Source organism: Xiphias gladius, chromosome 4 (genome assembly GCF_016859285.1).
Source record: "Xiphias gladius isolate SHS-SW01 ecotype Sanya breed wild chromosome 4, ASM1685928v1, whole genome shotgun sequence".
NCBI classification, from domain to species: Eukaryota; Metazoa; Chordata; class Actinopteri; order Istiophoriformes; family Xiphiidae; genus Xiphias; species Xiphias gladius.
Window position 1 is genome coordinate 17,723,988 of NC_053403.1, and position 25,001 is coordinate 17,748,988.

Here is a 25,001-nt window from a genome sequence, read left to right on the forward strand (position 1 = left end):
AGTTTGTCAAGAGGGTGAACATGTTTCATGCTAGCCTCCTGATGTTAGCATTTAACTCAAAGCACCCCTGTGCTTAAGTACAGCCTCACAGAGCTGCTAGCAGGGCTGTGGACTCTTGTCTTGTTAATTTATTACTAATAATTTAGGTCCATCTTGAAATATAGACTGTCAGCTATGTTTGCATATGTGGTATTTTACTAGATTTTTAGTTTATTTTCTGCATCATTTGCTAAAATATTGAGATCTTTCGCTTGAAAGTAACTGATGTTTCGACTGAATACTGCATTAAGAGAGACTTTAGCGCCTAGAGTATCACAGAATTCAAATTCTCACATCTAATCTACATTGTTATTTTTACCAGATCACACAAATGAGTGAATTAATAAGGTTTGGAATAAATATTTTAGTTTTCACCTTGCATCCTTCAGATTAGATACACTATGCCTCTTGAATATTAGAACAGAAGTCCATCTATGCAATGACCCCCTCTTTTTAAATTCAAGTGTCACTTGCGACCCAGACAGAGAACTTGAGAGAATGTGATGTTTAATAAATGAACAACAGGACAGTTCTTTTACCAACGTCTTCAGGTCATGTTAAATGGATGTGCCTCAAATCATATTTTATGATTGGGCTAATTGAAGTGGCCAGTCATTTTTTATATCTGTTGCAGGCGCCTTTACTACCTCTTTTGAAGCAAAAGGGGAGTCACATCATGGAAGGACACGGAGCTTCCTTCATTACTCAAGTCCTCACAGTAATCTCATTTTCTACCTGTGACCAGTCAAACAACCTTTAGGTTCAGAAAAGTTTCAGGTCTCAGTAGCAGTTTTCAAGAAAGGGGTGGAGACTGAGGATATTACATTTCTGTATCTCATTAACCTGAAGGTTGAATCAAAATTCATGCCATTTATGGCTGCTTAAAATCTCAGGTGTATCTCATTCCTTCACTCTCTATGGTTTCGAGATAATTATTATAAAAGATAAATAATGAGCAAAATTAGTCAGGAACTCTTGCTGTTTTACAACTAATTAGTGATATTACTAAAATATGTTTATCATGTAATTAATTACCACCATCACTTCATAGCTTTTCTTGACAAGAACAGCCCATAGACTGGTCCATACCTGCTCTGAGCGTCAGTGTTGCTTTAGTTTCCCCATGGTTGTGATTTGATATGAGATTCACTAGACAATTTCCAGTTTATTACTGCTGTGTCCAGGCAGTCCCTGATAAGATTAACCAATGTCTATGAATCATTGCTAGAGAGTATTTGAGGCGCTGATCAGCGGCTGAACGTGTATATCCAGGATTGTTTCAGCAGAGCAGTGTAGTACCTCTGTGAGTAAGAGCAACACTTTACAGAAACTGCCCCTGGCCACTGACCCAGGAAAACCGTGATGACGTTGTTTCTTTTATGGTGTTGGCTTAGGTTTGGATGGAGCACATGGATGTGATGATCCCTGATCTGTGGAGAAGGCCGCAATGTGCCTGTGGGAAAAACACTCTCCAACCCCAAACCCAATTTCCACTAAAAGATTGAGGAGGCTAACGTGCAACGGGCAATGGCGCTGAACTCTTTCTTTTCTCATCTTGTCTTTTAATCGCATCAGGCTTTTAATTCTTTCATGTGCTAGCCTCAGACCTTTTTTAACCTTTCATGAAGAGTGGGAGATAAGAGAGCTGTGATTGCTGCTTCAGTCCCTAGAATCTCAGTAGCATGCTTCATTTTTAGAGGAGACTTTTGTTTTATCATAACTCCTCGGGTAATCGTGTGAAAGGAGGTGTTGACTTTGACTGATGGTTTACCCTTCCAACACTCGCAAACACACATATACATGTGCATCCACATACACCCGAAGAGTTGATGAATTAGGTATCGGTGCACTGGAAACAAACTAATCAATATGAAATGCCTAGCTTCAGTGTTGACCAGAAATGTGTTACACATTGGGAATGAGGAAGAAATCTCATTGTATTGAGGTATCTGTGTTATTAATGTCTAAATGTGTAGCATACAAACTTGTTTCTTCAGCATTGTCCTACCTACAGGGAGCATGCATTCATGTAAGTTATTCATCCTATCTCACTTTGAACATCTTGTGAATTGCTTTAATCCACCTATGTATAGATGGATTAATGGATATCAGATGTGTGTGTCCATGTTTACATCATGCTATTCTTGCTTTTGTCAGCTCAACTCTATAGACCTACTCCTGCCAGGTGAAAGTGTTGTTCATGTAGGCTGTGTGGGCTGTTGCCTGTGATACAGATAAATTGTCTGAAATCAATAAGCTCCTGCGCCACTCTTGCCTGTGCACGCCTCCCCACCTTTTACCTTCAAAAGGTCAGAGGGAGCCTAGTCTTTTAACTCCTCATTGTTTAGTGTGTGTCACGTCTACCTCTAATGATCCGCATCTGGCTGGGAACACCTCATCCCCACCACCACCAACAGCACCAATCCCACTGCCACCAGCAGCGGCCCTGCTTCTTCTCTTTGAGTGACTCTGAGATTTCTTGGAAGATGGATGGTTCTAATGTCCTTGACTGGTTTACAATATGTGCTGCATGGACTCCCCCTCTCCTGCATTTGGAATCACTGTTGTCTGTTTGATGGCAGGCAATTACTGGAGATTGTTTGTCTTTTGTTGTACATGCTGGTTGGCACAGTGTCCCTTTTCGTCTTGGAAAGTAGTGTCCTGTTTTTCTTTTTGACAGATACACAAAGCTTGAAGACATTATTTGACTTAGCAAGCACAGAGATTGATAGGTGGTTTATGAGTAAATACAGTCAAACGTGTTGGCAGGTGATTGAAATTAGTTGTCTTTACTGTGTATAATCTTTGAATGTTCTGAGAGAATAATTACTACTTATATTGAAAGCTGGGCTGACTTTAACACTTACCCAGAATAGTTCAACCAATTATACAGGTTATTCAGATTTGGTAAAAAACCCAATTAAAAAGAACTTTAATCTTTTTGGAAAAAATAATTAAATCAGTCTTGAATCCAAAACAAAGATCAGTTTAACCTGGAGCTTACTCTCTCTGTCAAGTGTAACATATATTTCCCAATCAGAATCATATGATTTTGCAATAAAATGACTTTTGGCACTCTGATCCTCTGTTAGCCTCAATTAGTGTTTCTTACTAAATTAACAATTACATATATAGCAGTAAATACTGATAGCTGAACGAGAGGTATGGATAGCTGGAGGAGAATGATATCGTCAAACATTTACGTCTGAAGATGTGGGAAATAATCGGCATCACCTACCAGCACTCAGCAGCAGCTAGCCCTTGATGACTGTGCTGAAAAGGATGAACTTCACAGACGCAGGGGAGTGTGTTAGAGAGATGTGCTTTGGTTTCTTCAGTTTTTGTTCTGCTCTCTTTCTTTTTCCTGTGTGCATTCCTGCTAGGCTTTGCTAGCTGAAGGAGTCACTCATTAAAAATGGTAGGCTCTCCACCATTAGATAATATCCCAGACAGAAGCTGTTCCTGTAATGTTTGTTGGTTTATAGTAATAAAGTATTAAATTCCTACACTATTATTTCTGCTCACTTCAAAAATCAATATCAAGGCCTCTCATTCAGTTGAAAAAGCACTATACATTATGTAGTCGAGTGGACGTCCCCAAAGTTCCAGCAGTAATCAGCAGAAATACACCCACAAATTGACTTCAGTCTGTCTTGTTTTAGTGATAATTATTTGGCCTATAGAAAGTGTGATTTTGTTTGTTATTCAAAAAGCAGGGATTCAGGATGTTAACGGTGGGAATAAAGATGTCACCGTGCCCCTCAGTGTTAACAGTCACCCCAACAGTCTCTGTGACATTCAGCAGCTGGAAATGGCATTTGTGACATTCACTGAGTGAGAGTAATATATTCACCTCCGTTGGCTCATCTAGCCCTCACCAGAGCAGACAGCTGCTAAAAGGGCTATGTGCACCAAGTGCACTGACAACAACTTGCTGTAGCCAGGCTGCATGATTTTATCATCCTAGAAATGGAGAGGAAAGCCAACCATACAGGGCTCATGCTTTATTTAGAGCTGCTGCCATATGGGGTGTTTTTTGTTTTTTTCTTCATATACATAATGTAAACAAAGTATTTTCACACCATCACATTTATGGGGTCTTTTTTTCTTGCTTTTTTATCACATTGCACCACAGTAGACCTGCTTTAACCTACTACAAAATGCTGGCGGAGATGTGGCAGTTGGCTATTACTTTCCGACATATTGCAGTGCATATGTCATTAAGCATTTCATTTAAATGATAGACAGGGACGCGTTACCGCATTCAGCTTGTCACAAAGAGCATTCCCTAATATTTTCTGTTCCTCACTCTGTATTAGATTACAAAATGGCCACTGCTGCCATTCTCGCACTGCTGATTTGGAAGCCTTGTGCCAGAATGTTTTTTTTTTTTTTTTTTTTTTTTTTACTGTCACCGCACAGTGTGCAGAGCACCGCACAACCACCTCCTACAGCTGTTGGAGAGGAAAACAGCCGCTCACCTTCAGCCCCAGAGATATACTGGATTACCACTGCTGCAGCATAGCTTTCATGTCTTCAGGAACAGATACTTAAATGGTCATACCAGTGTTTTCCATGTTTAAGACCATTAACTTGAAAACTACGTATACAACACCAAAACACTGAATACTGCAAGTTTTGAATTGATTCCCATCCTTGTACGGATCCACTGGTTTCCATTAGTTTCAGTTCGGAAAATCAACTTGCAGAAATATATACTTGAGCTTGAAATAAGTCATTACAGCGAACATTTCATTGCCTTTAGTTTTCATCAAAGTTACAACTTCACTCACTGTGCCCTACCCCTTAATTTTATTATTCCCTCTCAGCAAGAGTCACAGGACTCTTATTCAATCATTGGTTTTCATGCTTGGCTCTATTAGCCTATCAGTCTAAAATCTAAGAACCATTTCTTTCCAGGTTTGCTTTATCCAATCGTGTCAACCTTAAGCATGTTAAGTGCAATGCTTCCTGCTGCTGACACTGATGCCAAAACGCAACCACTACCTTCCCTGCCCCCCACCAGCAGTAGCAGTAGCAGAAGTGACCTTAGGTGGAGTCTGCCTGGTATGTTTAAGGACTTTCTAAGATCTGAAATTTAAGAGTCATCTGTTCAACACCAGACTTTTCAATATAAAAAATGACTAAATTCACATGAGTTTTCAGAGTGGAATATTCATTTCTCCTCTGGGTTTGATTTTCTTACAACATAGCTCATTAATGCAGTGTTTTTTAGCATCCAGGTCCTAAATGTTAGAATGTTGTGTCCTCGACCACAAAACAACAAGAAGAGATTTCAAAATGAGATTCATAATGGTCCCTGCTCTCAGCTGCCTTATCACACAACAATAGCATGGCTATGGTAAAAAAACAAACCAAAAAGATGTTCACTGTAATGGATGACACATCTGAATCAAGGTTATACAAGTAGATTTTCAAAGTGAACTGAAGTAAATATAAACCAATGGCTCCCTGGAGGATAGATAATCAGTGTAAACCTATGGTAAGTAAATTGCTTTGCAATAATTTACAATTAATGGGCCCAAACATACATAATTATCAGTATGGTCCTTTATCTACCAAATGTAAGACAGGTTGGGAGACTTGCATTGCAAACATGGATATGGACATTTTAGTCAAGAAAGTACCCATGCACAAACACCCACGGTTGTATAATATTTATACTGTATAAACTACAAATGGAATAAGTGAATTGAAGCTAGAATCAGGGCTCAAGAAACAAAGAGAGGAGAGACAATACATGGGATGTGTAGGTAGAGATGAGAGATGATTCAGACCTTCAGGACTTCTAATGAGAGATAATACAGTCTTCTCTCCACTGCCAGCAACGGCTGCTGCAGCAGAATCTTTGCTGCGCCTGAAGGACGTCAGAGCACCCTGCAATGTCCGCCCTCACCTCGTCCATCCTCCTGCCCTATCACAACACAGTGTATCAGCACATTATCAGCAAAGTAACAGCTGGAAAGACCTGGAAGAGTAAATAAACTAGAGAGAAGGTAAAGATAGGAAGTTTCCTACGGTCTTTGTCTCCACCATGCTAATGTAGAGCTGTGATTGACTTGGCAAAGGCTAAACCAGGGCTTGCCCGGTTACTGTATTGGAGCAGATTGACAGAGAGCACGTATGAAAGAGAAAAAGAGAAAGGAATACAGCTGAATTGCACTTGCAGCTCAAGAGAGAGAATGCTATTGTATTTACAAGCCAAGTGTGTATGCATGCGCTCTCCTTTCCCCCTCCATCCCACTTCTCCACTAGAGGATTGAGAAGCCGTGTAGCGCAGTGTCCACAGAGGTTTCTCAACACCACCATGCATTTTACCGCTTGTAAAGCAATCATTTCCATCCCCACTTCCCTCTCTCTACACCCTTTGGCTGCTGGGCATGCTGAGTCAGCTTACCTTCGTATGGAGAGTGGCTCCTTAAACCAAGACATTATTGATTTGCCCCTGTTTGCAAGGGGGAAATGTTTCCAAACCTTTCAGGCCAGTTTTGCTAGACTGCACAGCCAAGAACACCGATTGGCATTGGCTTGAGAAAGGAGAAAAACACAAATATTTCTCCCATCACACTCATGTACACACACAATGTTTCTGCTATAATGTAGAAAAATATATTTATAACTACAGCTTATTTAATCACACCATATACCGCCCAGTGAGAGCATGTTTTAAATTTAGGTGCAAACAAACAAATAATTTTTCTAAATCTACCTGGTTTGCTATTGCCTAAGTAGATCAGGGGGCAAATCTTTTATTTGTATCACGAAACCGAGGATTAAAAGTTAGCTACAAAGTTTTTCGCTCTCTCTCACCATGTCTCACTCTGCACATTTAACCCCTTCCCATTGTCATTGTCCATCGCAATGTTTCACTGTAGACATCGTCATATGCCATATTGACATAGCCCAGCCCTAGAAATATATACAAATATTAGTGGCATATCAGTAGTTGTGTATGCTGTTTGAATGTCTGTTTTAATAGAATATGCTGCAATGAGAACCACAACTCTCAGAAACTACACAGCGTCTTCTGAAGCATATTTTGTCATATTAACAGGGAAAACATGGCTCAGTTAGGACTAGCCATGTCTGTAATGCCACAAATTTGGTCATGTGATCAAAGGTCATTAGTTTTTTTTCTTTTTTTTTTTTCCCCCCTTTTTGTAACGGCAGACTAGTGTGCTACTGTGTAACAAAGTGTTAAAGATCTGGTCATTACAAAATACCAAGGCTGTTTGACTCCCTCTTATTTGCTCTCTATCTCACCAGTATAGTGTTGGGAGTATAGCACAAATATTTATATGCGTGTGTGCACACGCACACACAGACACACACACTGTACTTGTACTTCTATCTTTGTGAGGACAGTCATTGAACTAATATATTCATTAGCCCCTTACCCTAACCTAAAGCTAACTGTAACCCTCAAACAGACCTTTAATGTTGTGAGGACTGGCCAAAATGTCATCACTTTCCCAAAAATATCCTCGCTTCCAGTGTCTAAAACACAAATGGGTCCTCACAAAGACAGAAGAACACACACACACACACACACACACACATACACACTCTCTCTCTCTCTCTCTCTCTCTCTCTCTGACTCAGTGAAAGCACATTTTACTAGCATACTCTTTACTTCAATGTGGGCCCGGGCCAGTGAGCTACATCATTGCTTCATTTGGATCAAACTCCAGAGCTCAGGAGTCATTTATCTACATAGTTTGTGTGTGTCTAACCTTCAAGCATCCCACACTTTGCCACTGGGAGAAATCAATGTCAGGGTGTAGAACAAAGAGAATAGTCCCTCTGACTTCACCAAGGTGGAGATTGGAATAATCTGTTATTCTTCTGCAATTCATCAGTGTGCAAACATTACAGAAGTACATGCTCTTTGTTGGCTGTTTTCGTGGAAACTTTTTTGTTTTGTTTTTTGTGTTGTACTTGTTCTCACCCGCTAGATAAGCTCTATGATGAGTTTACTTTGAAAACCTTGGAAAAGTTGCTGTATATTGTAGCATACAAATCAATAATTGCCTTTGGAGAAAAACAGCATTTTTTTTTTTTTTTTTTTTTTTTTTTAAGATGTGAACAGTATCCTGAAAGGAGGGATCAATTTCAAAACTTTAATTTTTCCCCACCAGTGCATTTTTTCATTTGTAAACAGTTGCCTGCCCTGGAATTGAACCTGATAATTCACACATTCAAAATCAGTTTTCTTTACCATCTCTTATTGTTTTGCTGTGCCCACTTCACAGTCTTCTTTATTTGTCCTCAACGAATCGTGGTGGTGCTTGCTAAAGAAAGGGCACACTTGTGAAAACAATTTCAAGGAGATTTAGACAGCTGCAAAAACGAAGTGACAGTTTGCTTTTATCAGCATGTCTGTGTGTGTCTAAGTCTGGAGTTTCCCAAAACCTTCTTCACTATCAAGAATTTGTTTTCCGTGTGTCGTCCGTATGTGTGTGTCCCAAGAGTGACTGATGATATCTCACTAGAACAGCAACTGTCTGCACTTGCAGCTTTTGCATTTCCCGTCTTGTATTCTGTAAAACATACACACACACACAGGTATAAGCACGTACACACACCCCTGGTGTCTCGCTATCCTGTTTTCCTATCTCCTGTGACTCTGTCTAGCTGGTACTGCTTGAGTGACAGCTCTTGGTTTGTCTGGGTATCCGTGGTTACAGCCCAGAGGCCTGCACCGGGGGACCTAGACCTGTCAGCACTCTCTGAATCCTGAAACCAGAGATGGATGGCAAGGAGCCACCTCTGCCCTGAGCTCTGAGCTCTTAGTTCTGTGCTCTGTGCGTCTCTCCTGCTCCTTTTCTCTCTTTATCCCGGACCTTCCTCCTAAACAGACCCGTCGTTGGCAGCATGATGCTGCAGAAAAAAGAGCCAAATGTGTCTTATTACTGTTTGTCTTTAGGGGAGGAGAGGAAAGAAACTTTAGAAACAAAATAATGCAAATTTGAATAAAAATTTTCAATTCAGTGTAAAACTATCATTTGCTATTAAATGTTTCAGGAAAAGACTTGAATTATTACAATGTAATGATAGTGGATACAGCATAGGTCAAGGATAGAGCAGAAGTCAAGTCACTGCATTTTGTAGGGACAGCTGGTTTCGTTAATCTTGAATCTTGTGCTAACAGGCCAGATCAGTGGTCCCAAAGGGGAGCACCAGTTACAACAGATCGGGTGACTGTCCATCACCAGTGCCCTGCTGCTTCTGCTTTGAAAGAGACATGTACGACAGCCCTGACGCTGGTGTAGCCTGTCGTTCCAGTGCCTGAAGACGAACAACAAATGGATCAAGGCAGAAAAAGAGAAGGGTGATGAAGGCAGGAAGAAAAGAAAGCACAAGTGTGATAGGGGTTTGGAGGGGGTTGTTTTGGACTGCCTCGGGCTCAGGCGGTTAAGGGTGGTGGCACTGCTGCCAGAGTGTGTGTGATCTCTCAACCAGCTAATGAGAATATTTTGTATACTTAACATTCGCTGAGTCCACAGTGTATTGGAAGTCATTCATCACTTCACTGATTCAGTTCATTGCCAGTTATGTGTTGAGTGTGCAAGATGCTTGCCTTGGGGTTTGAGGGCAGTGCTAGGAAGGTGTGTGTAGTGCAGAGAAACACACCTGGGTAATAGAAGGATGTAAGGAATTTAATTGATCATTGATCCGGGATCTGCAGGTTGGAGGAATTTGGGACAGATAAGGTTCTTTTCATTTGAAGCCTCTATAACTAGTGTTACTAATTGATTAATCATTTGTCCATTCTTCAAGCAAAAACAAAACTATGCTAACATGCACAGTGACAATGCTTAACATGTTGATGTTTAGCGGGTATAATGTTTACTAAGTTCACAATTTTAGTTTAGCATGTTAGCATGCTAACAATTGTAAAATAGCACTAAGCACAAAGTACAGCTGAGACAAATTAGAAAGTCATAAGTTTTTCAGGTATTTGTTCATAAACCAAAGTATTGAACAAATTCAAATTTTGACCTGATGATACAAGATAAAAAGTCAGGGAATTACCAAAATAATTATAATTCATCCTGACAGTGATGATGAATGTCTGCACCAAAGTTCATGGCAATTCATCTAATAGTTGCTGAGATATTTCAGTCATAAAAATAATTTTTATGCTCATCTTCAAGACCAGAAATATCCATCATTGGATCGTCAGTATTTCACCAGATACGGTTATAGATCAACTTAGATGTATTATAAGCACAAAGAAATACTAGTTGACTTGCTACATTGTTTATATTTTGCTCTGTGAGAGAAAGAGCTGAACTCTTCCCACCCCCACATTGTGGAGGAAAAATGCACCATTTCATGACTTGCTTTAAAATGTGTGCTTTCCATTGTAATCTCTGCAGGGAAAAAAAAAGCGTGGGAAGAAGCCAAACATCAAGATTCAGATCTCTTAAAGGGGACCTATTATGCTCATTTCCAGCCCTATATTTTTATTGGAGAGTGGCTCCTTAAACCAAGACTCCACTAGAGTAAGTTTGCATGATTCACAGTTTTAAAAAAAAGTTCTTATTTATCTCAAACTGCCTGTTATGCAGCTCCTCAGTTGAGCCTCTGACTGAAACAGGCAATATTAGCTCAGGTCTCCTTAAGAGCCCTCCTTAAAAGCCCACTTTCTTCTGATCAGCCGAACATCTAGAAGCCTGCCGAGGGGCAGTGCACCCAGCACTTGTGAGCACCTCTTCATCCTCTTACTGGTGTGGAGGTTCTGAAAGTAAAGTGTAGAACTAACAGAACATAATTGATTGGAAATTGCAAATCCATTGGTACATGTTCGAGATTGGACAGCAGGAACATCCGCAGCAACAAAGACTACAGCAGGATGTCTCTGTTTGGTAAATATTGTGCCCATTACCTGCTTATTGTGTGACAAAACGGTGGTTTAAGTCTTTCAGTCACAATCCATATATCAATTTTTTTTCTATATATGCCCCTGTTAATAATTACTTTGACTTTTTAGTTACAATCTAAAGGGCTCCTCCATTGTGACTGATCAATCACACACACACACACCACTCGCCCGACAAGAGTGCAGAGGCTGCTTCCTCTTTCACGTGCTTTGTTTTGTGACCTTCACATAACCAGCTTACATACTCACCAGACAGATACATTGAACTGACATGCATGCTCCTTAAGAAGACTATGCAATCAGCATTCCCCCCAAAAAAAAAAAAAAAAATAGGAAGAGCCCATCCTGTGTTTCTGTGACATGTCAAACCGCTCAGTGACCGTGATGTGACCTTACTCCATGCAGACAAGCCAGCAGAGTTAAAGTGAGGTGAATGTGTATGTGTGTTTGTGCCTTTTTTGTACCGTGGTGTGTGCTGATGCTGACATGTGGTGACGATGAAATGGTTCTGTAACTGAGGAGCAGCCTTGCACTCTACCTGACCCCTGTGGTGATGAGCACTAAGGCTGAAGCAGCCTGGCCCAGCCTAGCAGGGCACAGCTCAGCACAGGGACCCATGATTTTTTAATGACTGTTTCCAGGGCAAAGGCCTGGAAACACGCCTATTCCTAGCTAGTGTGTGTTTGCTTGAGCCGCAGAGAATGAACCCAGACCCCTGTTAATTAACATGGATGAAGGTTGACAGAAGCAACATCGGCCAGTCAGCACTTTACTTCTGGAGTATGATATGTGATTGTATTCTTATGAACTGACAGGAAATGGAAGGTCATATGACACAGGTTTTTTCTATTGCTCCATGTAGATTTAGCCTATTTTTGTTTGAAACAAACTCCCGGTGACCCCTTCCCTCCTACATTTTTAATGGGATCTAACCGCAAACTATCCATTTTTTACAAGACTTCTGCATCATGAACAACATTTCTATTTATGAAGCAGCGTTTTCACCAGGGCAGGTTGTCTTCTGTAATCCCAGAAGGCGAACAGTAAAGAAGGCACTTCATAATTATCTCCTTTAGCCAACCTAAAGAGTGTGCTAATATGTTTTGACATTGGACATCGTATGAGACTAAAAGGTATAAAATCCAGTCTGTACTTGTTGTAAGGCACTCCCTTTTCAAACTGTCTCAGTCCACTATTGTCTTATTGTCTTTGTCTGTTTTATATATTTTAGTGTGCTTAACATACTCAGACCAATATTGACAGTGCATTTGCAGAGAGTAAAGGGTAATCCTGGTTGGCGCAGCTGTGTGACAAGTTTTTTGTGGTTTAGGCTGACTCAACCAACTCTGTGACAGTTAATGCACCATATTTTCATGTGGCCCCTTTGTTACTCTCTCTACGAGCCACATATTGTATGGTTGACTGCACACTTTCAATTACCTTTGCAGTCTGTTTTTTAGGTGACTGAGGAAATGAGGGATGAGAGAGAGAATTTGAATAGGTAAATAAAATAGGATAAGAAGTGATGACAGATGGTGTCAGTCAGTGAATGGCATCTTAGCCAAAGTTTTTGATTGTAAACAAAAAAGCATAGCAAAGATCATACTGCACACAGCAATCTCTCATTTTGAATTAGATTTTTTTTTTTTTGAAAGAAATTTTAATCTCCGTTCTATATCAATATGCATGAACACCATGACATAACCACCTTAACAGAAAGTTAACTTTCTGATGAGTTATCCTCTGCAACAAACTTAACATTCAAGAATGTTGACCGATTCAGATTTGGAGGATGCAGGCCTGCGCTGTGACTTCTTCAGGTCCCCTATTTGCTTGTCCCTTGATGGAGCCAATCGGTGCAAAACTGACAAGTCATTGTCTTTTCCTAAACCACAGTAAGTAACCATCAGCACTTGAGGCGGCTCTGGCTGATTGCATTTTCGACAGAGCAATCTCCACTATGTCATAGAGAATTTGGCTTTTGTGGCAGGCCAGAACTTTGATGGCAAATACAAGGGACAAGGGACAGTGGAGGCGAACACAGGGAGTTCACCATGCTGGGTCTGATTGCAAATTGAAAATCCTGTGTGTATCTGATCCTTTGCTTGGTTTGTGTACTTCAGAGAGTGAGTGTGTGTGAGAGAGTATTTGTACCTCTTGAGATATAATGGAGTTTTTCCATCTGCTGCTCCCCTCAAGCCGTATGTCTTTCATCTCCTGAGATATTCATAAACCGTAGCAAAAATTATGGACAGTGTGAACCACCTTTCATCAGACTGTTTTTTTGTGTCTTTGGTATATGAGAAATGCTCTCTCCTTCATTTGCCATCTCCATGGCCACGAAACAGCCACCATAGTTGCTGTCCAGCCACCGAGAAGCCACCATAACAATTTTAATTAACACAAGAATCCCTTTGAGGTTCAACAGATGAGGAAGAAAAATGGTTCAATTTTCTAGTATTTTAACATTTTTTTTGCTTACGTGTGTAAATTGTGGAGGGAATAATGAGCGTGCAAAGCAAAACTTTTAAATGTCAATATGTTAGAGGGGCTCAACTCAGCCAGGGAAAATGTATGTTTCCCAAGAATATGCTGGAGAGCCACGCTATAACTGCAAAAGCTGATAGGGTTCAGTATTAGGAAGTAACGTCAGTCCCTGGGCCCCTGATAATATTTCAGTGTCATTTAGAGAAATGATCATGAGATCACAGTGTAAAAAAAAAAAAAAATTAGTTGAATATCCTGAGGGTATCCAATCTGCGAGTGTAGCCTAACGCCCACTGTGCATTTCACTGATCAAGCCTGCACTACCTCAGAATTATGTTCTTTGACTACAAGCAAAAATCTCTTTGAACATCAGGATTTCCTATTCCAGGGAACTGAGACTGAATGTCAGAATGTCATTAAAACAAAACTACCACCAGGTTGCGAGATCTTAAACTTGTGTGCCTCTGTCAACTGCATTAAAATGCATAATTGTCAGTGTTTCACCCACATCTCTGCTTTATGGTTGATTAAATCCAATATGCCTCACTAACTACTCATACTGCAGTCATCCTTAAATGTAGAGGTTCTTTTACAGCAAGATTTCTAGACTAAACGCCCCATGGAAGGTAGTTATATCAGCAGGTCTTACTCTACCTATTGTAAATCTCTCCCACTCATTGCTTCTGTGTGACAAGAAATAATGTAGAACGGTGTGTTTATTTTCTTTTGGTTTCAATGATTCTTGAATTTCAAAGAGAACCCTTCTAATTTTCACTCCCCTGCTCCTGCATTATTGTGAGTTTTCCTCATATTCCGGTCTTCTAAAATTAAGAGATACTGGCCGGCTCATGTGGCCACCAGAGTTGTGTGTTGTGCAGCGGAGTAATCAATACTTTTAAATTAATTAATATTTACTCTAGCTTTGGCTATGCTAAATTCTGTATTTTGACTTGCAGTAGGAAATAAGAAAACAGTAGCATAAAAGGCTCCCCTACAATATCAGATGAGTAAAAGTCATGTAGTCCAGACAGTGCCAGTGCTGCTGATTGAATTTCCTCATTATTGCATTATTGTACTGAAGATGGCTCTTGGCTATTTGATGTGTTTATTATACTAGCTAACCCCCTCCACCTCCACTTTGTCTCCCATGGCACCAATCCTCATCATGTTTCAACCTGTCTCAGCATTTTTGACATAATTAGTTGAGTAAGTTTTTATTTGAGTGGGTTTTAGTAGCTAATAGTGCTGACGCAGGTTGCTTTGTCTTTGGTCTGTGTTTGGTAATATCACAGTGAAGTAAAGTAGCTAACATCATGTGTTGATAGATTCCAGACAGATCTTTAATCTTTAAACAATTTACTTTTAAGCAATCTCAATAGCCTTCACCATATTATTCTTCTAACTTTTAGTGCAGGTGCTTGGGATGGATTGCCAGTGCAACAAAGCTCATAATAAGTGATGCCAAGGTATCCATCACATTTTACTGACAAGTTACCACAGCTTATGAGGATGTCTGTTATTTTGACTGAACCTCCGATTCACATATAGCTGACTCAGAAAAAAGTGGGAAACCAGACACGCCCTCCCTATATTTGAATGCAACTGTTCAGGGTGACCCTTTAACCCCAAGGGAGGAAACACTGTCATGGAGTCAAGCTAATAGGAAATCATCATACTTAAAGTGTAACATATTTACGTATGTTACATTATGTGCGGGCCATTTAACATGTAGATTTTGGTTGTATTACAACAAATTTTGGTGCAGTTTTGGTTTTTAAGCTGAATGTTTTCATCACAAAAACCTCACAGAGAGCCAGCAAAGCAAAAACACCAGTTGAAACGGTACTCGCTGTACTTCATGCATGCATTATAGACTCCAAGAATCCAACGCACTGAGCTCCTGCATCAGAATGCAGCAAGTCTGCATTTTAAAGAAGCAGTGGAAATACATTTTCTCATGAGCTCATAAGAACTTTCATTGGACCCACACATCCATTGCCACGTTTGATCTTTGCCCAGAAAAACTTCTGAGCAAAGAATGGCAGGGAAAGAGCAGAGGTGGATGCAAATGAAGATGGTTCGAACCATTTAATACATGTTAATTAGACTCTACTGTGGCACTGAGTGTGACCTTCTCAGCTGTGGCCATGAGTTGTATCTGGACAGAATGGAGCCCTCTCTGGAAATAAGAAAAGGTATTAAGTGAAATCCAGTGATAGTAAGTTGATGCCATAACTCAGGAAGAAAATTATTCATCTTGTCAAGCGTGCACTCTTTTTACTTCCCTATTTATTTATTTTGTCATACACAACTTTGGTAATTGCAGTTTTCTCTCTGGGAAAACATTGTCAATTCAATCTCTGCCTTGTTTTTGATGGGAGTTTGTTTGGTGCATACATTAATAAATTTAACACGTATTCCTGATTGTACAGGCCCTCTCATCCAAATGCACATTAGTCATTTTGGAGATAAAACCAATTTCAAAGCTGCTGGTGCCAATGGATTTGTCTAACAGATAACTTTGTCTGTGTGTACCATTTCCTCCCACTGTTCAAAGTGTTGAATCTATAATTATTATTAATAATAATAATAATAATAATATGTTTGAGTGTGACTGCTGTTACCCTGCCAGGAGTTTATTCGCATTACAAATACTGGTAAAGCCATGTTAAAGTGCAATGACTGCTCTGATTAACTGATAACTTCTATTAATCTTCCAATAAAGCTGTTAGCCTCCCTTACTTCTGAGTTTCTCCAATCTGATTTTGATGCGCATAATTCAACATATGTAACCCTTGTCACTCTGCTGTACGCACACCATCACAGAACTATAAAACAAACAAAGAAATGCAAAATGGATGCAACTGACCATTCACTAAAGTCCTCCCCACAAACAGAGATTTCATTAACGTACTACATTTTGTGGGGTTACAAATACATGTTAGTGACTCAGTTCTGCTTTTTATTAGATTTGGGAAACTTACATTCTAGCAACCCCAGCCAAACTCGTTATTTGAGATAGTGTTACATTCACCAAACACATTTGTTAGTCCTCATCCTCAAACCTTTTTCTCTTGTAACTATGAAAGTGAAAAACAGTGTGAAAATACAAAAAATAACATAGCATAAATCTAACATGTGTCTTGCTTGTCCCAATATGTAAGCTATGCAGCTGAACAGGGTTATGCTAGCATGAAAGAATGGGGAAAAAAATGTATGATCAGAGCCTTATAATACATACAATACTGGAGCTAACTAGCTTTAATATGCTGCTCCTTTATTTTCATGTCTTCCACAATGGTTCATCAGCTGGTGAGGATGCTAACTTTTTGCCTGGGACATGTAGTTTTACAGCCTCATGATATGTATATAGCCTTCAAATGTTTATTTAAGACACTTTTGACTCCTGACTTTAAATTAGTTAACGGCTGAAGACTGTGCTTTCAGCAAACCATCTAATATGAGCTTATTTGCTAGCCATAGCTAATAAAGTCAGCTAGCAGCAGTCTTCATTTCAGCCAACAAAATCGTCACTCACCAGCTAGGAATGAGATGCCTGCTTTTGTTTACCTCTGTCTGAAATCAAGGACCCACAAATTATGAAATTTGAGTGGTAAATCTGACACTATTATCACTGTAAACCGCACTAAATATTGCATGAAGAGGACATTAGGATCCTGTTTATAGCTGGACAGCAACAGTGAAGCCAGCCTTACAAATGCAAATGTCCATGACTGACTGAGTAATGAAGTTACACAATTGGTTGGTTGGCCGAATATTGGGTTTTTTCTCCATTGGCCTCTTTCAAAATGAACTGGAGCAAACAGTTTCCATTACGTCCTCAGGGGGGAGTTTACAGACAGTGTTGCCAGCTTAGCGCCTTTGTTGCTAGATTTACTGACTTTTCAGACCCCTTTAGCGACTTTTCAAAAACGCACAAACCCAGCGACATTTTGGACAAAACTTATCTACTTTCCGTAGAATATTGTATCTCAGGTGTGAGGTTGGGATTTCCCTCCGCAGGCAATATCTCTATAGATCTCATTCAGTTGACTGCATGGCAGCTGACAGAGACGTAAATGAGCTTCCAACGGTCTCTCTTTGTGATTGTTTTGCAAGTAAATATTGATAACAGCGCAGCTGTTATCTTTAACTTATGTGTATGGTGATATTTGTCAGAGAATGTCTAAAAAAATCAGGATAATAAATATAAAATCAGGATTTTAGCAGTACAGAACAGCAGCTTGGAAATGGCTTGGAAGTGACTGCTGCTAAACAAGTAGTGTTAATGGGCTGCATTTCAGTCACTATTTCGTACTTGTATTGTTGTCTGACACTAAATACAAAACATGTAAATGAGCTTTATTCATTAACAGCTTTATTGGGAAGTAGGAAAGAAAAGGAGAGAAGCAAACAGATAAAGGGCTGAAACCGGCTAACACCAGGAATGACAACGTGATGATGTCATGAATATGCTAATTAGTGTGTTACATCTAAAAGCGACATTTAGCGACTTTTCAAGCAGACTTTAGCTACTTTCCACTGAAAGCAGTTGTTTACAGTGGTTCCACAACAGTTTTCAACTATGTCCTCAATTTTGCACATTGACCATACACGGTCCAGCCATATACTAGGTTTTGACCCTGTCTTGTTACCTGAAGTTCAACGAAGAAAAGTTTAAAGTCTCAGTGAAGTTCAAAGTCAGTGTAGACTACTGAAGCATTCAGAGAAATTATTTCTCTAATACACTTCCATAGCATATTAAAACGAAAAAGCTGTGACTTTGTAGTTAAACACATGTCAGTACAGACCAAATTTGAAGTAAAATAAAAATATCCTCCCAGAGCAGCTTTCTTTTTGAGTGCTGAGTGGACAGTCCTACCTTGAACCTCCAAAGCCCTTGTACAGAATAACTGCTGAGGTATACATTCACTTTTTTTTATGATTTATAAAAAGGAGAGAGAGAACGAGAAAGAAAATGATTACTAAAGAGGACAAAAGAGAGGGAAAAACTGCAGAGTAAGAGAGAGAGAGATTTCAGATGGAGTTGGGTACTCGTGAGTGGGACGGTTTTATACCTGAATGAAGGATGAGCAAACGCAAACAAACACCTAGGGACGACCACACAAAGTCACGCCACACATGTGCACAAACACACGCAAACACATCAAGCACAGGGGTCCACAGCTGTGGCCATTTCTTATGGATTGTTGAACACCAATGCTCATTGTGAATCAGACCAGATCAAACCTACTTTGGTTCCTTGGATACAGTGGCTGTGCTAGCTTTAGATACAGCACATCCAACTATAGCTACACTGTGTGTGTATGTTCTGCATCCATGTGTGTATCCTTGTGTGCTTCCATGTTCATACATGTATTCATACATGCACTGTGTGCTTACACGTATTCACACATGGATGGCCTTGGTGTGTATATTTGTGTATTCTATATTTAAGTATGTGTGGCTGTACATGTGCACGCATGTACATTGTGGGTGTGTTTTATAATACTGTATCCCTGTCTGTGCATTTGGAGTGTGTGCTTTCATGTGTACATTTGTATATCTGTGTGTGTGCCCTTTGCTTATGTGTGATATGAGGTCAGTCAGAGTGCAGTAAGGAAAGTGTGTCATCTGGGAGGCAGTATATTGGTCCCTCCTGACTGGTCTTTTCAGCCAAGTGACACAACAGCACTTCTGAAAAATAACAGAGGAAGATGATCTCTCTCTCTTCCTCTCCCTCACTCATTGACAAACTCCTCTATGCACACACACAGTCACTTAGTCAAAAGCAGTCACACTATATCGCAGTGTTTCATGCATACTGTAGTGTACACACATGCTAGCAAATGCAGGCAGCATACAGAATCACCAGACACAATTCTGCAGTGTTTTGTAGACACACACAGCCAAGCACAGAATTGCGATGTCACATGAAGTCACACAGTCTCAGACTGTCTCTCACCCTCTCTCACACAGTCAGACATAACACATAATGTAAACAGACTAGCTTAATCACAATTACAAGCACACTGTTGAATGTCAGTAAGCAGCATTTGTCAATAATAGACAAGGTGTGTTATGTATGTTTCCAAAGCAACCATATTGTTGATGTTATTGGTCAAAACAATGTTAAAAATATTTCATATGTCAAGAGGTGTAGTCTCAAAAAATATTATCGACATCATATGGCAACACAAACAACTGCATTAGTACTAAAATTATCTATCAATTGAAAATGAATTCACAAAAATTCAAGATCATTTATTTAATGAGGAAGACAAAATTGCCAAACGTTCACTGGTTTCAGCCACCCAAATGTGATATTTTGCTGCTCTTCTTAGTTTTATATGATTTTAAATTGAATTTGGACTGTTAGAGGGACCAAACAAGCATATTGAAGCCATCATCTTGGGTTCTGAGGAATTGTTTTCCACCATTTTCTGCCTGTGTAATTGCATATACAGCTAAATATACATGCACATACATGCAGAATTTGTATAAATACTATATACATAATGCATATACATACAGTACCTATTCACACAGTTAATAAAAGTTCTAGAATTAAAAAGGTAAATTTTCACATAAGACCAAACATTATTTTGCTTCACCCTGTTTTTTGTTCACCCTCGGCTCTGAATAAATAACTTCCAACCCCAATTTTTTTTTAAATGACATTTACAGCATTACATTATATGTAAGGATAATAATTGAGACATTAATTAGTATTAATTGGTTGGAGCTCTAAAAGTGATTCCAACACACATTCAGTAAAGCCACTCTGTATTGGATGGTACTTGTGCAGTCCTATTTTGGGATTCTCCTTCAGTATCTTAGAAAAAGTTAATAATAATCATAAATGAAAGTAACAATTGCAACCCCAAACTGCATTGATGGGAGGAGCAGAGATCACAAGTTGAAACAAAGTAACAAGGATTTGACAGATAAATAAACTGTGCCTACAGTAGAAGGGTTGACTGCTAACTTTAAAGACAGAACAATAAGGTGGGTCATGTAACCTTGACCCACCTTATTATTCTGTTTTTAAAGTTACTCCTCTTTCATAAAAAATATACTTTTCCTCTACCCCCTGTACATCGAAACACAGAAGGATGCACACCAGCACACAGCCCAAAAAGAGCTGCAGACAGAATTTACACAATGCTCACATACTGTAGCTAGATGACTGCTGTAGTTTGTCTTTGGCTGTGGTGAATGAGGCAGGCAGTGCAGTGTAGTGGTACAATTACAGTAAACACATTTCCAGCCAGGCAGGGAAGTTGTTTGAGTCTGTCCCCAGCTGAGCCAGCTGACTGAGAGTTTTGGGCCATGGTTATGACAGGAACAGACCCTGAGAGAGGAAACCATGGTGGAGATGTGCATTTTAAGGAGGATGCTGCAGTATTTATTTGTGTCTGTATACAAGGCAGAGTGGCAAGAAGAGAGAAAATATGGCATTTTAGTATCTTTGTATGTTTGCATTTTTTGTTAGTATACTATATGCGTGTGTGTTTGCCTGCATATAGTTGCTTCTCTGCAGCTGTGTGTAATGGTGTGTGTTCATTAACGTTTGTCTTGGAACAGAATATGTAAAATACTGTAATAGTATGTCTTGAACAAGTGCTTTAGCTCTCCTCGGCTCCATTTAATGGGTTGCTTAAAAAGAGAGAATTGATTTCCTGGTTTCTGCCTCAGAGATGCTTCCGTGAAGCACCAAGGGCTACTGTAGCATTACATGTTTTTCAGTTCCTGTGTGTGTGCGTATGTGTGTGTGGAGAGAGAGCAGAGAGAGACGGGAGTTGAGAGAGAAAAAGAGTAAGAGAGTTTAGTTTCTCCCCAGCTCTTTAGAGTTTCCCTAGTGAGTTACCGGGCATCTTGTTTGCTGGTGTAGCAGCAGGAGGAGCAGCAGCAGCAGTCGGAGGTAGATAGATTGGAATAAGCCCATTCAGAAGCAGACAATAGATACTGTTGGAATTAACGACTGGCATTCCATCATTTCTCATCTGATTAAGACCCAGTGACAATCTTCTTGCTACAGTCTCTAGTTGTCACCAGCTATGACTAATGAACTGTGATATGCTGCTTCTCTCTCTCTTTCTCTGTGTCTCTCTCTTCACTTCATGCTCTATCGATTATTGAGATGCTCTCCGATCCCTCCCATTCTTAACACACCCTGGCAGCTTCTCCCCTCTCGCTCTTTCTCCCTCTCTGATCCTTTCGTTCGCTTGTCTGCCGTGCTTTCTGTCCTCCCTGTGCAGTCCTTTATCTTGTACCATTCATTTGGCTAATTTGATATTTGGAGTTGATTGGGCTTTGAATAGAGGCCCGTGTTTTTATGTACACTTGTCTCCATCTCCCGATCTCTCATTTCTCTGTTCATTCCCTCTCTCCCTTTCTCTTCCCCCTTCCTCTCTTTTTCAGAGAAGCGATAATGAAATCAGACTCCAGTCCTTCATCTGTATTAGCGGCATTTTCGGGTCTAAGAGAGACTAACAGCCTGCTAATTTTCTGCCTCTGATTTGTTAAACTGAAAGACATTTGCATAATTTAGCTGGCCGCTTTCACCTCCTCAAAGGTTGCCTGCAGACGCTTCTGTCATTGAATGGAATTGGAAGCTGTCAATATAATGGCTTGTTTGATCAGATTTGAATATTTGTTTAGAGATCGGAGCAAGAATCATAGAAATATGCCAAAAAAATGCCATTGATTTCAAAGAAACCAAATTGAACTAAATTGAAAGTTAAACGTTCAATTTTTCCTTCTGACAAGTTAACCTAAATTCTTTTCAGAGTTTTTTACCTCTCTGGTATGTCTAACCTTCAGGGTCTGCTACAGTGGTCTCACACTCCCACTCTTTCCCCTCAGAATCCACTCCTGTGTTGAAGGCAAAAGGGTTGTTTCTTCTGCCTGTGATGCTGACAGATATGAGCGGTGGCATCTCTTTTACCGCTTCCTTTTGAGCTGCAGCGTCTCAAGGCATAAAGCACTTCCAGTGAATAATGTACACACACACGGTCACATGCACACGCCACATGATTATGCAAAATTACACACATTGACTTCCACTGATTCAAACAAATTGTACCTCTTACTCTCTTGTTTCTTACAGTGTGCATACAGGTGTTCCATTAACCTTGTAGGCTGACAGTGTCTCTAGGTAGCTTCATTACCTTCAGCATGATTAGCTCTAAACTAGACTGTTGCTTTGAGGTATCTCACACACACCCAGACACCTCCTTCCTTCCCCCCCGGCCCTGATTGTCAGAGGGCACTCACAATGTAGTCATGCTTTTCACCATAGATAAGTGGCTGTGTAAAGGAATGAGAAGTTGTGTGTGTGTGTGTGTGTGTGTGTGTGTGTGTGTGTGTGTGTGTGTGTATGACCCTCCCCCCGCCTCCATGCATTAATGAAGAGATGCGATACCAGGTGCCCTCTGTGAGAAAGAGACAGTGAGGGAACCCAGTAGAAGAGGGGGGTTGGTAATGTGGTCTGGCATTTTAGCGGTCTCCATTTCCTAATGGCGCTTTGGTCTCACTGGGATTATTCAGCCAGCACAGTGTGTCACGGTCAGTAAACTGCACTGTGCCAGAGCGAAGGGGGCTGGCGTGCTGAGAGGGGACAGGGGTTGCAAGGTGGAAGTGTCAAGAGAGAGCAGGAAATATTCTCAAAAATGCCCAGAGGTACGCAACCTTTATCAAAGTGAAGGGGCCTGAGGGAGGTCATGAAATAGCAGCGCCCTAACCCATCGCTCTGTGCTTGGGTTTCAGAGGGAACGAAGAAAAGAGGGGTGGAAAGCGTGACTCAACGTCAGCTGCATCAATGGAAAAATACAAAAAAAGGAAAAGATGCAAAATGCTAACAGTCTTGTACAATTAATAGATCATCGTAATAGGTGATATGTTAAATTGTGCCTAATAATACATTTTCAAGATTATATGTCTTTATAATCCAGATATTTCCATCACTGGTAATTGTCATCCTTTGGAATCAAATTTACAGGGCAATTAAAAAATGGCTCCAAAGAAAGCACTTTGCCCTACTTGAATGTTCTGGAGCGGATACTTGAGAAAGTGTTCCACTCTCCTCTGATGAAAAATGTCTGTAGAAATGTAAAAAACTGTCCCTCCAGAGAGAGGTTTGGCATTTTTGTTTTACTGACATCCCCGCCAGCCCTGCTTTTACAATACCTGTAAATTATGGCTCTGTTCTGAAATCGCCCCCCCACCAGGTTTTTCCTCCTCTGTCTCATCCCTTTCTGTTTCCTTAACTTTTTTGCTTTAGACCTCCCACACACAAATCACGGATCTGTCTTCCAGCAGCCTTAACATTTAGCTTTACGGTATACAACTGCACGAGTAGCGGGAGTATCTTTAAGCCTTAATATATTTTTCAGTGCTGCTCATAGCAGTGTCTGATGTTTTTTTATTTATTTACTTTTGCCTGCCATACACAAACATACTCCATCCTCTCCATTTCTGTCTCATCTGCTTTTCTACCGCTCCCAGAGAACCCCTGACTGACCCTTACAGCATATCAAATTCTACATTTCACGGGTTTTTTTTTTTTTTTTACCAACACTGCTGAGTACAGGGAATATTATCCACATATCTATTCCTCTGCGGATGCAGGTTTCTCTCCAAAATTTGCCCTCTACATGCACAGCTGTGTTTGTTGCCACTAGAGGTCAAAAGGCCACAGAACTTTCCCTATTTGCTTTACATGTGTTCCATTCGCATCGATCCCCCATTCTACGTGTAAAGTGAAATTAATACCAGGCGAGCAGCTCAGCTTGTTTTATTTATGAACATGTGCCCACAGAGACATCCATTATCTTCAGTGGTTACAAAGCTCCAGTATAGGAACTGGTAGGAGAGTCTTTTACAGGATCCCAAATTGTTTCTACTGTTAGCCCATCTGATTTAAGCAAATTTCTTTATACATGACCCAGGGCAAGGGTTGATTACACTAGAAGTATACCATAGCTCACTTTTTAGCCGTAGAGTATGAATAAGCACGGTTCGGACAGTTCATATCTTGCATTGGAAATGAGAAGCGGTTGGTTAAAAGCCAGCTTACAAGGGAGCATTGACAGATCCTGTGCTGTCCATGGCAATGCCTTTGATGCCCATTAGATGATAAGCTGTCTCTCATTTGATGCGGATGAAACAGTAGCAAGTGGTTAGTCTTGGCTTTGTGTCACGGGTTTCTCACAGGCTAGAACTTAACATAGATCATTAGACCCACATGTGGTTAAAACGTTAAAACATAAAAATGTCTTTTAAAGAGACCCAGATTGAGGGACAACGAGACACCGCATCTGCATTACTAGTAATGTGCAGCTTTTTGTGCTGAGGTAATTAAGATTAAATTGAGTAAATTGATTGCACCAGGGTTTGTGCTGCGTGTGGTTTGGCTTGTCAACAGCACTGTCAGAAGAAGCAAGACTGTAGCAACAAAGGAGAGATGAGAGCACCCTTGGTCTGTCAGTGAGAGGACAACTCATCAGCTATTTCAACTGTAGTCTGACACAGATCCTGCATTTACATTAATTACATACAGTCGCAT

General features: G+C 40.3%; 1 protein-coding gene across 4 annotated transcripts in view; it reads left to right on the forward strand.

Annotated features, from left to right (window-relative positions):
* Nucleotides 1-25,001, forward strand: part of LOC120789391 (kelch-like protein 29) — a 182,967-nt gene that overhangs the window by 16,820 nt on the left and 141,146 nt on the right. Inside the window, exon 1 of one of the 4 annotated variants that reach the window (XM_040126069.1) lies at nucleotides 10,484-10,568. The exons of the other annotated variants lie outside the window; for them this stretch is intronic. The gene's annotated coding sequence lies outside the window, so the exon portion shown is untranslated. Of the gene's footprint in view, nucleotides 1-10,483; nucleotides 10,569-25,001 lie in introns of those variants that run through there. 4 annotated transcript variants of the gene reach the window in all.